Here is a 15,452-nt window from a genome sequence, read left to right as displayed (position 1 = left end):
GTTTATTATCTAGTTTTGAGAGAGAGAGAGAGAGAGAGAGAGCAAGTGGGGGAAGGTTAGAGAGAGGAGACACAGGATCCGAAGCAGACTTCAGGCTCTGAGCTGTCAGCACAGAGTCTGATGCAGGGCCCAAAATCATGAACCATGAGATCATGACCCAAGCTGAAGTTGGATGCTTAACTGATTGAGCCACCCAGGCACCCCTATTTACTTTTTGATAAGGGAACTCTTCTGGAGCTAAAGGAGCGAATCACTCATTGCAAATTATGTCATGTTTTGGGGAGAAATAAAAAACATTAAAACGCACACAGAGGGGCGCTTAGTGGCTCAGTCGGTTAAGCGTCCAGCTTTGGTTTCGGCTCAGGTCATGATCTCATGGTTTTGTAAGCTCGAGCCCCACATTGGGCTCTGCGGGCATCAGGCAGTGCAGAGCCTGCTTGGGATTTTCTCTCTGTCTCTCTCTCTTCTGCCCCTTCCCTGCTCACGCTGTATCTGTCTCTCTCAAAAATAAATAAACTTGAAAAAAATGTATACAGCCTTCCTTCCGGACCTCTGCCTCATCTGCCAAGCCTCTCTACCATCATTTTTTAAAACACATTTTTGTAATGTTTATTTATTTTTGAGAGAGAGAGAGAGCAGCAGAGGAGGAGCAGAGAGAGAGAGCAGCAGAGGAGGAGCAGAGAGAGAGGGAGACACAGAATCCGAAGCAGGCTCCAGGCTCTGAGCTGTCAGCACAGAGCCCGACATGGGGCTCGAACTCACAAACTGTGAGATCGTGACCTGAGCCGAAGTCAGATGCTTAACCAGCTGAACCACCCAGGCACCCCACCTCTCTACTGTCATCATCAACCACTGTTAGCTTCTTGTGTAACTTTTTAAAAATGTTTTTATTGATTTAAATACTCTCTACACCCAACACGGGGCCCAAATTCACAGCCCTGAGGTCAAGAATTGCACACTCTTCTGACTAAACCAGCCAGGCTCCCCTTCTGTAAATGTCTTGAGTTTCTTCACTCACATATAAGCAAACAAGAATACTAGTATTATTCTCCAGGTGTTTTAGAATTAGTAGATAGCATCATGCATCCTGTTCAGAACCTTGCATTTTCCTTTCAATAATGCATCTGGTAGGTCCTCCCATAATAGTACAACAAAAGTTCTCATTCTCCGTTACGGCCATCCAGTCTTGTGTTGTATGCACGTGTCATAATGTAGGTCATCCCGTCTCCTACTGATGGGCATTTTTGTTGTTTCCAGTGGTTTGCTACTTTGAAGGGTGCTACAGAGAGTGATTTCATATGTATGTTATTTCACATGTGTGCCAACCTATCCATGGGATAAATTCCCACAAAGGTACTTGTCGGGGCTAAGTCATATCCACCGTAACACTGATTGACACCAAGAAATATGCAGTCCCACCGGTGACATGTGAGAGCAGCCCTCTCCTCATCGGCCTGCCAGTCCTGGGTCACCATGGTTCAGGATTTGGGCCAATGTGATGGGTCTTACTTTACGTGAGTAAAGTTATGCGTGAGAGAAAGAGGTTGAATGTTTTTGCACATGGTTAAGGGCCATTTGTGGTTCCTTTTTCTGTGTACTGCCTTGAATGGCCATGTTTCTACTGAGCTGTTGGCCCCCTTTTCTGTCTAATTTCTAGGCGTTTGCTTGTTTGTTTATATCAGGAGGTTTAGCTCTTTGTGATGGAAGTTGCTGGCTTTCCTCCCAGGTTGTCATTTATCTTTTGATTTTGCTCATGCTGCTTTTTCTTGGCCAAACAAAAGTTTTGTGATTTTTATGCAGTTTGCATCGGTCCATCTTTTTCTTTTATGGCTGCTAGAGATTGAGTCGTCGTTAGAAAGGCCTTCCCTCTCCAAGGTTCCATCGGAATTCTGTCGTGCCTTTTTCTAGGACTTTAATGGTTTCATTTTATCACGTATAAATCTTTGATCCGTTTGGACTGTTTCCTGGCGCATAGTGGGAGGTATAGATCCAACTTTATCATTTTCCAGATGGCTGACAAGAGATATTTTTTAACAGGGAGCTGGTCCAAAACACACCAGAGACGCTTTCTTCAGGAAAAGGTCGCGTGCCTCAGCAGAAGGTGTTGCAATTATAGTACGGAGCAGTTTTCTTTAATTAGCAAAGATTCGTTTGTTCAACAAGTATTTACCGAGTGCCCGCTGTGTGCCAGGTACTTTTCTAGATACTGAGGCTGGGGAAGAACGGACGCAAATCCCTGCCCTCTAGGAGCTCCTGTTTTCTTACGGGGAGACACAAGAAGTAAGCAAGTACATATACACAGTCTTAGCTAATATACAGAAAAATCAAGTTTGATGTTTTAGCTGCTCTGACCATGTAACAGACTGTGCCAAACCTTAGGGGTTCTTGGGCCAGGGATTTGGGCAGGGCACAGAGCAGGGCAAGGGGTGGCTTTTCTCTGCTCTGTGATGGCCAGGGCCAGAGCTGGAAAACTCGAAGCCTGGGGCCTATGAACCACCTGAAGGCTTATTCACTCATGCAGCTGGTGGTGAATGGTGGCTGGGGCCTTGATTCCTCCTCACATGGGCCTCCCCTTATGGTCTCTCCATGTGGGCTAGTTTGGGCTTCCTTTGATGTGATGGGCTACCAGGGAGAATGCCCTAAGAGAGAGAGAGAGAGAGAGAGAGAGAGAGAGAGAGAGAAGGCTGTATTGCCTATGAAGAGCCCACCCTGGAGTCCTGCAGTGTCCCTTTTGCCACATTTTATCTGGTAGAAGTGAGTTCCTAAGGTTGGTCCGTATTGAACGAATGGGAGGGGAGTAAGACTCCCTTTGGAGGGGAGGAGTGCTTCTAGAAGAGTCTGTGGGAGCATACACATTGCTATGGCCATTTTTAAAAAATGCGGACTGTCACACGTGGCAAGGAGGGCTGGGATGAGGATGCATAGGTGACGTTGGTGGAGATTTTTGGCGTTTTAAATAGGGGGCAGGGGCGCGGTGCGCGGCTGGCGGGAGTGAGCACGCCCAGTGGTTACCTGGCAGAAGCCTTCCAGGCAGAGGGACCGGCAAGGGCACAGCCAGGAAGCAGGAGCCAACCTGACTAGTTTGAAGAGCGAGGATGAGTGTAGCTTAAGCGGGAGTGAGAAGAGATGGGGAGATAAACCAGGTCAGAAGCTGGGGGAGCAGCCCCAGTTGCAAGCGTGTTGTAAAGGCTTAGGCTTTTTCTCTCAATGAATTGGGAGACCGGTGAGAATTTTCAGCAGAGGAGTAACACGATCTCACTTACGTTTTAATGGGCTTGCTGTGGCCGCTGTGAGAACAGATTTGGAGGTGGGAGGCACGGGTGAAGTGGGGAGACCAGTCAGGAGGCCACTGCAAAAATCAAGGCAGGGCAGGATGAATGCTGGGCCAGGGTGATAGTGCAGGGTCGGGGGAGGCTGGCCGGATGCCGGATGGGTACTTAAAAATAGAGCTAACTGGATTTGCTGATGAATTGCATGTGGGTTGATGGACAGACCACACATCCAGGTTTGTCTGGGACAGTTCTAGCCTATACAATGAATGACACGGCACCCTAGTTATGAGAAGCAAGAGAGCAGGCAGGACCGGCTTTAAAGTTTCTGGCCTGGGCCACAGGGAGCATCGTGGTGCCATTCACCGAGATGGAGTGACCGAGAGTCGCTGGTCAGGGAGGAGCGGAGTCAGGAGGAATCAGAGACGTCCAAGTGCCTCGGGAGCACAAGGACAAGTTGAGCAGGTGGAGGGGTGTCGTGGGCGGGTCTGGGGTGGAGGCGGAACGTGAGTGTTGCTGGACCAGAGAGAGAGAGAGGAATAAAGAGGAATCCAGGAGGCTGGCCACGGTCACACTCCAGCGATGACGAGAGCCCTGGGCACGCCAGGGCAGAAGGTGAGGTGTGCGGGAGCTCCGTGGAGAATAAGGAGCTGCCTGGGAGAAGAGGGGTCGCGGTGAGAGGCGGTGGGGGTGCTGTGAATGAACGTCTTTCTCAGGTAGGTGTGCCTCTTCGTCTCAGGAGACAGCGCAATCTGATCTTTTCAAAGTGACTTAGTCATCCTCATACATGTGGCCTGCCGTCATACCATTTGTAGGCATGGCATCCATGGCCCATAGGTCTACGCTGGGGACTGCTCTGCTCTGTACCTTCCGTGTTCACTTGGAGTTTTCTGCCTCCCCTTGCTGGCAGGTATCGCTTTCCTTCTTGTCCTATCATAGCCCCCCCTCCCCCCCTTAATCCAGGTCTTTCCAGGCCACAATTGCTCGATAACTGGCTTATCGAGCACACTAGAATCATAAAATGAGGGGCTGTCCTGTGACCTTTAGTCACTATTGAGGCTGCTATGAAGGATTTCTTCCTTTCTTCTTCGTTTTCCCCGGCTAATTGCTTACTGGAAGGTAACTTCTAGATAAGCATAGTGGGATTATAAAAGTTGTTTTGTTGCCAAATTAATTCAATAGTTCAGTATTTACTGGGCACACCCTCCCCACCGGACCTGTGAGCTAGACACGCCTGATTTATCATTCATACAACAAACATTAGGGGGGCCTGCAGACAGAACAGCCCCAAATCCCGGCCTGTTTCGAGTTTACAGTCTAGAGGGAAAAGATAAATTAGTAAATAGCACGTATGGAGTCGGTGCTGAGTGCGTGGAGAAATCATCAGAGGAGGCGCAGGGAGAGAGCGAGGGGTGGAGGGTGCAGTTTAAATAGGGTGACCCTGGGAGGTCGGAGTGAGAAGAGGGAGTCTTGACCCGCAGTCGGGACCCGGCAGCGTTACCAGGTGAGCACCGTGTACCTCGGCACATCCCGGGCCTCCCGTCACACTAGAGATAACTCCCAAATCCTTTTCTATGGCCTGCATCGCTGAGGCGGTCTGACGCCCGGCTGCCCCTTGACCTCATGGCTCACTGCTCAGCTCCTGCCGCAGCGGACTGTGCTCTCCTCTCACACCCCAAGCACACTCCTGTCTCAGGGCCTATGCATGCCCTCGGATCGCGCCATATCACTCCTCCACTTGATGCCGGTCTCTGCTCAGATGTCACACAATCAGTGAGGCCTTCTGGGTGGCTGGCCCCCAGTGAGCCCTGCCTCCCAGGGCCCACTGCCCTGTGCAGTCCCTTGCATGCACACACTGAGTGTATGCTGGCCCTGTGACCCACTTGAACCAACAGAATGTCAGGAGTGAGGCTGTGCCAACTCTGGGCCTGAGCCATAAGATGGCCTGGCAGCTTCTCATTTTGAATTTGGGGAGCCCTGGGCTGCCATGGAAGAAGTCTGGCCACTCTGCTGGAGAGGCCATGTGCAAGGGCCATCTGGACAGGCCACCTGGACAGGGAAAGGGACCACCTGTCCCGACATTCCAGCAGAGCCCAGCCTCCTTGCTGTCCCGGCCAAGACGCCAGACACATGAGTGAGGCGTCTTGGATATTTCTGCTCAGTGAGGCCTCAGCCGACTGCAGCCCCAGCGAAAACCTGTGGGGAACAGCAGAACCCCCAGCCGGGCCCAGTCAGTCCACAGAATCTCAGGAGATCATAAAATGATGGTTGTTAAAACAACAGTCATCTTGAGGTGCTTTGTCACCCAGCTGTAGATCCTGGGACACTCCCTGACCACTCAAGCTGTAGCACCCTTCTGTTTCCTCTCTTCTGCTTTTGCTTCACCACATTTCAAGTTTCTGGACACTGATACATACATGTGTTTGTTTATCGCCATCTCTCCCACCGGACTGTAATCTCCATAAGGTGGGGGAATCGTCTTTGTTCTGCTCACTGCTTCCTTCCCGGAGCTCAGGACAGTGCCCAGCTCGTAACAGGCACTCAAGTGTATGAGTAACTCTTGAATGAATGAATAACAATGAATGAACGTGTTGAATGGATATAATAAATAGCCACTCTTCTACGATCAAAATAGCCTTGGTTTTAGAAGGACCCTTTTCTTCTGAGAAGAAAACAGCCAATCCCCAGCTCATAAAGGCACACACTGTTCCATGCGGTACCTCCTGCCACTGACCTTGGGCCTGAAACCTACACGTCTTCTACATGGAATGCTGATTGGAAAAGTAAGCCGAACGTTTACAAATAAACAGCAACTTTAAGCAGATCCAGTTCTGTGTTTGGGGAGTGCCCTGTGTCCCCGAAGAGGGGGCAGGAAGCAGTAGCTGACACTAAGCCAGGCTTAGGAAGGGGCAAAGAGCACCCGGGTGCCAGGAGGAAGAACGTAGGGCCCTGCCCCCGCTCCTCCTGATTCCCAGGGCCCACCTGCACCCCCTTCTCCGTGACAACTCCCCAGGAGTGCCTTCCAGGTGAAGGGGCAGATCTGTGTGGTCCCCATGGTCCACACAGTTGCTATTTCGGTTCCCCCCTCTCTTCCACCGGCCTGACATTTTCCCAACTGATTCCAAGCCCAGTGCACCATTTTAGCTGACGTGGGTGAGCGTTTCGTGGGGACAGCAGATGGATGGGATGACAAATAGCAGGATGGTGGGGACAGCTGAGAAGTGCTTTTTCCTGTGCCAGAGCTGTTGGCTGTGCACGTGCTCCAACGTAGTCTAGACACTGCGGAAGCAGCAGCATGTGCTAAGGGACAGCGGGCAAGCTGGCTTCCATTTCTTTCTTTGCTGCTAAGCATCCTTAGCTACATCCAATCAACCAACTCACCAACTGTCCCAGAAGCAGACCCTGAGACAGTAGTTATTTGGCCCCAGGGAATGTGACAGGGTGGCGAGGAGGTGAGATAGGGGAGAGAAGAAAGGCAACACGGGGTGTGTCAGTGAGCAAGTGACCTCCACGGGGCTGTCCCACCTGTGGTGTGAGGAGGCGGGGCTGTTCATCCACCAACTCCTGTGTTTCTCCTGTTGGCTGAGGGTGGCTGCAGGGGACTTCCTCCGTGGAACCTCAGCCTGCCCTGCTGCTGGACAGAACCTTCAGGCAGCTCTCAGCTTCCTAGGAGACATCTGGCTTAGTTCAGGCTGCTCTAACAACGCACCGTAGACTGGGTGGCTTATAAACTATGGAAATTCATTCCTCACAGTTCTGGGGGCTGGAAGTCCAAGATCAGTGTGCCGGCATGGCCAGGTTCTAGTGAACGCCCGCGTCCTGGTTGCGGACTGCCGTCGATCTCATATTCTCACATGGTGGGAAGACGGCAAGCTGGCTCTCTGGCTTCTTCCTAGAAGGGCACTAATAATTCCACTCATAGGTCTCTACCCTCGTGACCTAATCACCTCCCGGAGACTCGGCCTCCAAATACCATCACACTGGGATTAAGGTTTCCACGTGTGAATTCGGAGTGACACAAACATTCAGTCCACCGCACCGTCATGTGGAACAGTTAAGTGCTGAGGGTGTACGGGTGGGGCGGGACAGGGTTCGCTCCGCCAACCAGCCCTGTCTGTCGTCTGCCCCAGTCGGGTGCTGTGCTAGCACTGGGGCAGAGGACTTTTTTTTTTAAGTTTTTATTTATGGATTTTGAGAGAGAGAGAGAGAGAGAGAGAGAGAGAGAGAGAGAGAGAGAGAATCCCAAGCAGACTCTGCACTGTCTGCGCGGAGCCCGATGCGAGGCTGAAACTCACAAACCATGTGATCATGACCCGAGCCCCGCAGTCAAGAGTTGGATGCTTAGCCAACTGAGCCACCCAGGCGTGGAGCAGAGGGCATATTAAACCAGATCCTTGCTCGTAGCCTAGTAGGGGAGATGGTTAGAAAGTAGACGAGGTGAACAGGGGCGCAGAGGCCTGCGTCAAATGCCGCGAGACGCAGATCACCGCTGAGGGTACCGGGAACCTTTGCAGAGCAGGGAAGATGAGTGGGGGCTTGAGAGCAGATATGAATGCAGGGTTACATACGTGTAGAACTGCACTCACATGGCGGCTGCCTTCTGTGATGCTGGACACGTGGGATTCCTCACTTGCAAACTCTTCCTGGGCGTTCAGCACAGAAAGCTACACGGTGCAGGAGCGGGCGGAGGCCTCTCAGTCCCACATGTTCAGTAACACCTGAGGTGCCAGGCTAGGAGGGAGAGCTGGCTGATGGCCCTGGTGACAAATCAGAGGGTCCTGGAGCTGGAAGGTGGTTGGAGAGGCCACTGGCCCTGTCTCCCCAACTCATGTCCTACAACTGGCTGGGATTTGAAGACCGCGTGGGAGGGGAGCGTGCCAACATCTTGTAAGCTGTCCCAGTGGCTAGTGAGTGACCTCTCCCTTCCTCTATGGCCCGCCTCTTTGTGCACTTCTTTATGCCTAGCCTCGGGGAATATTCTCATAATCTGCCCCATTTATATACTACTTTATAGACTGAGATGCACTGTGATTTACAGGCCCTTGATTAGTTCTTACAGCAACTCAGTGAGGCAGGTATGATGACCCTAACTACGTTCTTCAGTTGAGGAACCCAGGGTCCCCAAACGTCCCTTTTCTCTCCCTCCTCTTCCTACCCTTCAGAGGTCTCCTGGGCCTTCATGAGGGTGGGAAGCGATTCTCTCCTCCTGTGTCTGGTCTGGCCTCGTGTTTCCTAAGTGACTTCAGACCGTTTCTGTATTGCACATTTTATGTGCTACTGTGGAGAGAACACTGGTGAGAGTGTTAGCACGCGGTCAAAGTCTTCTATCCTGCTGGTTATATGGAGAAGAAAACGTCAGGTTTTCTTTGGCAACTTTTTCTTGAAGACCCTCTTCTAACAAAGAGGTAGCAGGCCTCGGATCTGGCCTAAATAAGAACCTCAGTGATCCTCAAACGTGGCCAAAATCCTGGCACAAGAGTGACGTTTAGGAAATACTAGTCCCTAGTAGAGATTATTAAACTTGATCATTATTTGTTATCATAATAAAACAGTTACTATTGAATATCTGTTATATGCCAACAACTTTACATTTGTTATTTTTTTTTTTTTAATTTTTTTTTTCAACATTTATTTATTTTTGGGACAGAGAGAGACAGAGCATGAACGGGGGAGGGGCAGAGAGAGAGGGAGACACAGAATCGGAAACAGGCTCCAGGCTCTGAGCCATCAGCCCAGAGCCTGACGCGAGACTCGAACTCACGGACCGCGAGATCGTGACCTGGCTGAAGTCGGACGCTTAACCGACTGCGCCACCCAGGCGCCCCTACATTTGTTATTTTTAAAAATTATTTTTGAGACAGCGGGAGAGAGAGCAGTGCGTGTGCCCGCATGGGTAAGTGGGGGAGGGGCAGAGACAGAGAATCCCAAGCAGGCTCCGCAGCAGAGCCAGAGGCAGGGCTGGATCTCACGACCATAAGATCATGACCTGAGCTGAAATCAGGTCAGACACTTAGCCCACCGAGCCACCCAGGCACCCCTACATTTGTTATTTCTAATCCTTATAAAAACTTTATGAAGTCGTTGTCTTGCCTATTTACAGATGAGAAAACCAAGGCCCAAAGACTTTGGGTAACTTGCCTGAGTCACACCATCAGCATGGTAGATTGTAAACATGCCCCCAGTTATTCCCTTCCCTGGATCCACACCCCTTTGCAGTGTGACTTTTTGGCATTTCTCGTCAAGAAGTGATGAATGGAATTAATGGCCCCCCACCTCCTGAGAACTGGGGCTTCAGTGAATGTGACCCGGACAGGCTTGAAAAGCACAGTGCACTGGAGCTTGTTCTTTTGCAGCTCCTGGGAACCCCTTCCGGCACTGCCTTCTGAGCGAGCCCAGGCTAGCCCACTGGAGGATGGGAGGTGCAGGGCCAGGCATCTCCGTGGCCCCGGCTGATGTTGAGCTACCCTAGATCGACCTCAGCTCGGTCCCCAGACCAGAAGTGCCAAGCTTGTCCTCGGACTCAGGAGAAATAAGTTTGAAGCCACTAATTTCGGGGTGATTTGTAACAGCAAAGTGAGCTAATGATGCTGTCGGCAAGGGGAAGAGCTAGGATTTCACCTGGTTTGTTCTCTCTCTCATCTTTCCTATTCTAGCAAATGACACCCACCTGCTCAAGCCCCGAACCCAGGAGCTACCCTTCATTTATACTTTGTCCTCACCCTGCTCATCCAAATGGCCAGGCAAGGCTCCCAAAGTATATCTCGGATCTGGCTCTTGCCCGGCATTTCCTGCCACCTCTCTTGCCCAAGCCACCATCAGCTCTCTCTCATCCAGACCAGGGGACGGCCAACATTTTTCTGTAAAAGCCCAGATAACAAATACCTCACACTTTGCAGGTCCTACAGCCTTTGTTGCAAATACTTAACTCTGCAGCCACAAACAATATAAAAACAAGTGGGTGCCGCTGTGTTCCAATAACACTTTATTTTTAGACAATGAATTTAGAATTTTTATAGTTTTCTCGTGTCACTAAATAGTCTGCTTGTGACTTTTTTCAAACATTTCAACAATTTTTTTTTTTTTTTTTTTTTTTTTACATTTTACTTTTGAGAGAGAGACAGACCGACCACAAGTGGAGGAGAGGCAGAGGGAGAGGGAGACACAGAATTCGAAGCAGGCTCCAGGCTCTGAGCTGTCAGCACAGAGCCCACCGGGGCTCGAACTCAAAACCCGTGAGATCGTGACCCGAGCCGAAGTCAGACACTTGACTGACTGAGCCACCCAGGCACCCGTCAAACATTTCAAATGTGAAAACAGTCCTCAGCTCACAGACTGTACAGAAACAGGCAGCAGGCCGGATTCGGTGTCTGCCTGATGCTGAGGCCCCTGCTTTTGACACCACGGCATCTTCTTTCTTGCGGAGTTGGGAAGACTTGAGGGAGGATTGGGTTTAGACCCGAACACTTAGAAAATTAAGATCTGGCTGAACAAAGGGAGGAAGGGAAGTTATTTGAGGCAAAGGCATTTGCAAAATAACAGCTTAGAAATGGGCGTGAGCTGGGAGCACCTGGGTGGCTCCGTTGGTTAAGCGTCCGACTTCGGCTCAGGTCATCATCTGGCCGTTTGTGAGTTTGAGCCCCGTGTTGGACTCTGTGCTGACAGCTCAGAGCCTGGAGCCTGCTTCGGATTCTCTCTCTGCCCCACCCCTGCTTGCACTCTCTTTCTCTCTGTCTCTCAAAAATGAACATTAAAAAAAAAATTTTTTTTTAAGGAAATGGGCATGAACCTGCTGCTAAGGGACAGTCTAGATCAGCCCGAGTGGCTGTTTCTAATCGCAGCTGACCTATGCTGCTTGTTGAGACTTTCTCTTTTAATATCCCATTAATTTAGTAACAGTACTTGATTAAATGCCTAAGGTTATATAACATTTCAGTAACATTGCTTTATTTATACCTTTATCTTTCATGGAACATTTTTGTACAGATCTTTAAAAATGTACCTATGCCTTTGATGATTAACCACTAACATTGTCACACGCTCTTAAATCTTTGTAGGCTATGATTTTAAAAGTCTTCACAGCAGACGGTCCAAGTACCTGATTTGGAAGGGCGATAATTGGGACCCTGGTCAGCCCTCTGTGGTGGTTTGAGGGAAGGAGACTGATGCAGGCGCTTACTTGACCACTTGCCCAGGGGGGAGGTTAGGATCGCTCAAGGAAAGCCCGCCCTGCTGGGAGCCACAGTCTCCTGCCAGTTTGTAAATAGCCTCGTTCCTAATTTATCTCACTCCTCTTTTCTGAGCCAGTGACCCAGATTCATTGGGCTGTGAGGCCACACGCACGGGGTTGCACAGACAGGTCTCCATGTTGCTGTGCCGGAGAAGACAAGGAGAAAAATCATGAGCTGCTTAAAAGTGGGGAAAGATAACAGAAGAACCCTCACACAGTTGCCTCAATTCCAACTAGACCTGTGGTAGTGATGCAAATGCCTAAATGAACCCCAAGATACAGGTAGGTTCACCGGTATTTGGCTTGTGCCACATAACTGCAGTCTGCTTTTCCCACCACTAGATGGCAACCCCGCTTTAAAGCAAATTTTATTCAAACTATAACGCTGTTCAAAATAAAAAGTAACTATTCTCACCCCATCATGTTGGCACAAAAAAGTCCTAAAACTCTTGGGTTAGTGAATGTGTGGGACAGCAGGGAATTTCAGAAAGCACCGGTGGAAGAGTGAGTTGATAGCACTATTTTGGAGGAATTTGGCGGTAATGTTCATGCTGTGCACATTATGTGACCCAGCCACGACACACGGAGATTTGATCATCTGATTATGACGATGACGGCTAACGTTTACTTTGTCCCCACTATGTGCCAGGCTCTGCCCTAAGTGCTTACCTCATTTGCTCCTTACAACTCTCCCGTCCCCGCCCCCCCCCCCCCCCCCTCAACTTACCAAGGAGGAATCCAGGCACACAAAGGTCAAGCACCTTGATCGAGGTTACAGAGCTATTAAGCGGCAGAGCCCCAACCTTCGACCTGCTTCCACTACACTGCACGTGCCTCGTGTGCACCCGGAAACACACACCACACACATATAGGAGGGAATCCACTGCAGCAGTGTCTGTTAGCCTAAACAGTGCATTAGGAGACAATAAATCACGAGGGAATGCTGCAGAGCTGTTAAAGCCATGCACTAGACCTAGAAGTGGTCAACCGGTACGCATCTCAAAATCAAATACTGAGATAAAGTAAGCAAAAATCAAAACGAGGAAGCAAAACTGTATATTATTCATTGAGACCAACAAGGGGAGTGAAACTATAAAAGGACACACCGGAAAGATATATACCAAATTTACGATGGTGTCTCAGGGGCAAGGTTAAATGGGATTTGGGGAACAAAAAGACAAGGGCTTTTAAAGTCATCTGTAATGCTCTGTTATTTTCTCTCTAACCTACCTGTCTCTTGAGCAAAGAGGCAAAAGCTCAAAGCCTAGCCTGATCCAGAATATCATTTTTTATGACTGGATCTTTATAAATGCAATCCTCAAGCCTGATAACTGCTGTTGTCAAGCCACCACACAAACCTTTTCGTCCATCAGGGACATCTCCCCAGAGAGCTTTTCTCAAGCTCCCTTCTAGAGTAGAAATCACCTAAGAGGTTCCGAAGGTGAGACTTCCAGCGGCAGCAGCATATGGTTTTTGCTTAAGGTGCAGGACTCTGAGGCTGGAAAGAGGGGAGGGAAGAGGGAGACAGGGAGAGTCAGTTCTAACTTGTACTTAGTGATTAAGACAGCGGTTCTCTTTAGGGCACCAGCTCCAAACAACTTGTTTCTTTTATTTAAAAAAATTTTTTTTCTTTAAGTTTATTTTGAGAGTGTGTGTGCATGCAAGCGGGGGAGGGGCAGCAAGGGAGAGAGAGAAGAGAAGAGAGAGAGAGAGAGAGAGAGAGAGAGAGAGAGAGAATGAATCCCAAGCAAGCTCCTTGCTGTCAGCGCAAAGCCCTTCATGGGTCCCATCTCCGGAACCATGAGATCACCACCTGAGCCGAAACCAAGAGTCGGGCGCTCCACCAACTGAGCCACCCAGGCGCCCCTGAAGTGTTTCTTTTAAAGTTCAAACTATTCCCTTGCTTCACTGTTTCTTGTGGGGGGGGGGGGGGGCAGAGGGCAGGTTATAATCAAATGTTTAATTGCTCAGGTGGAAAGACACAGTGATTCCAACAAATTACCTCCCTCCAACTCCATTTAAAGCCAGTAGGCAAACTGGTTACCTAGAAACACAATGACTTACAACTAACCCTCTTCCTGTATTTACCAGAGTCAACACATATGAAACCACAGGTCATATGTTGACAAGTTTTCCTAGAACTATAATAGGTTTATAGAGGTTAATGCTCTCAGATTAAACAGGGATAATGGCTCCGAGCAAGAGGCCAGGTCTGGGGGTGGGGACGGGGAGGGCAGAAGGCATAATTTTAGAAAGATTTGAAAATTGGTTTTTAGTACCAGCATGGACCTTTTGTCAGCAGCTGAGTGCACTAAGAATGTAAATTACGGAGGAGAAGGCTATGTGGGTAGCTTTGAACCTAATGGATTGTCTCAAAGCCGAAGACTGTAATACTGTGTCCTGTACTGTAAGGAAGCCTCCTCACAAAAGCAATTTATACCTCCTTTTAAAAATATTTTAAGCATCCTCAATCAGAGAATCCCTCATCACAAATCTTGTTTCATTTCACTGGAGTTAAATATGCCATATCACTTAGGGGAACAAGTGGTATCCACAGTTCAGTAACATACATAGTAATTTTTTTTTTTTTTAAGTTTATTGAGAGAGAGAGAGCATGCGCGGGTAGTGGAGGGGCAGAGAGAGGGGGAGAGAATCCCAAGCAAGGCTCCACTCTGTTAAGTGCGGAGCCTAACGCTGGACTCAAAGTCACAAACGGTGAAATCATGACCTGAGCCAAAATCAAGAGTTGGGTGTATAACCGACTGAGCCACCCAGGTGCCCCCATAGATGGTAATTCTTGAAAAATTATCTAGTTAAGAAACGCAGATTTGGCTTTCTCCTCCTATGTGTTAGTGGGGAAAACAACTTTCATTGACATTTCCCTCTCAAGAGGACTGCGACTTCTTGAAGTAGTGACATCTGAGGAATATTAGGATTGTAGTGAGGAACTGGTGTGTCCCTGGGTCTTTCAGGGAAGCCTGCCCAGGGATCAACCTTCATTGTTCTCATAGAACCGTCTGCCTGGTCAGACTCTGAGTCTTTCATGGAACTCTTCGTGCCATTAGCTCGGGAGATTCTTGATGCAAAGTGACAGGTCCAAGGTGCATTTATAGTAACCCAAGAGAACTGTATTAAAATGAAGTCTTGCTGGGCCCTGGTCTCACAGTGTGGCAAAATCTGTTACAACTTTTAATTATCTCACTTGATTTTTCATTTTGGAAATGACAGGCTACATGAATATCTGCTGCTTGGAAAGAATGCAGAGGTGTATATACGAGTCAGTGAAAGGTCTCCCTCAACCCTCCTCTCTCCTACCTGAACCTTACTTTCCTTGCCAGGTGACCATGGTGGACAGCACCTCCTTCTTGTGTGCACTTACAGAGAACACATACCAAAGCTACTGAGCCAGTAGCAAACATGTGAATTCTGGGTGCGCCTGGGTGACTCAAGTCAGTTAAGCGTCCAACCCTTGACTTCGGCTCAGGTCATGATCTTGCAGTTTGTGAGTTCGGGCCCTGGCTCTGCGCTGACAGTGCAGAGCCTGCTTGGGATTCCCTCTCTCCTCTCTCTACCCCTTTCGTGCTCTCTCAAAATAAATAATTAAACCTAAAAAAAAATTGTGATTTCTGAACTTCTAAAACCAAATCTAAACAATTTCCAGGTTTATGAAACTACTCTAGAAACACACAAATCTAAATAAAAAGAAACAGAAACAAAAGCTTCATTACTTTACTCACATCTTGTATTTTATTTCTTACAATTAACAGCTAAGAAAAAAGTGATTTTGGCACCCTATTATTTTAAGACCACAGCTGTCACTCAAATGCTAACCCATCCCATAAAACAGGGAACCTTCCCCCAAAGCTACACTGGCCATTTATTCAAGTTTCCTGATCCCAGTGACAACTAATAATTTTTATTACTTATCAAACACAGAAAAATTAGATTATTGTTCT

The sequence above is a fragment of the Acinonyx jubatus genome, chromosome A3 (assembly GCF_027475565.1).
Source record: "Acinonyx jubatus isolate Ajub_Pintada_27869175 chromosome A3, VMU_Ajub_asm_v1.0, whole genome shotgun sequence".
In the NCBI taxonomy this organism is placed as follows: Eukaryota; Metazoa; Chordata; class Mammalia; order Carnivora; family Felidae; genus Acinonyx; species Acinonyx jubatus.
Note: the sequence above shows the minus strand (reverse complement) of the source record.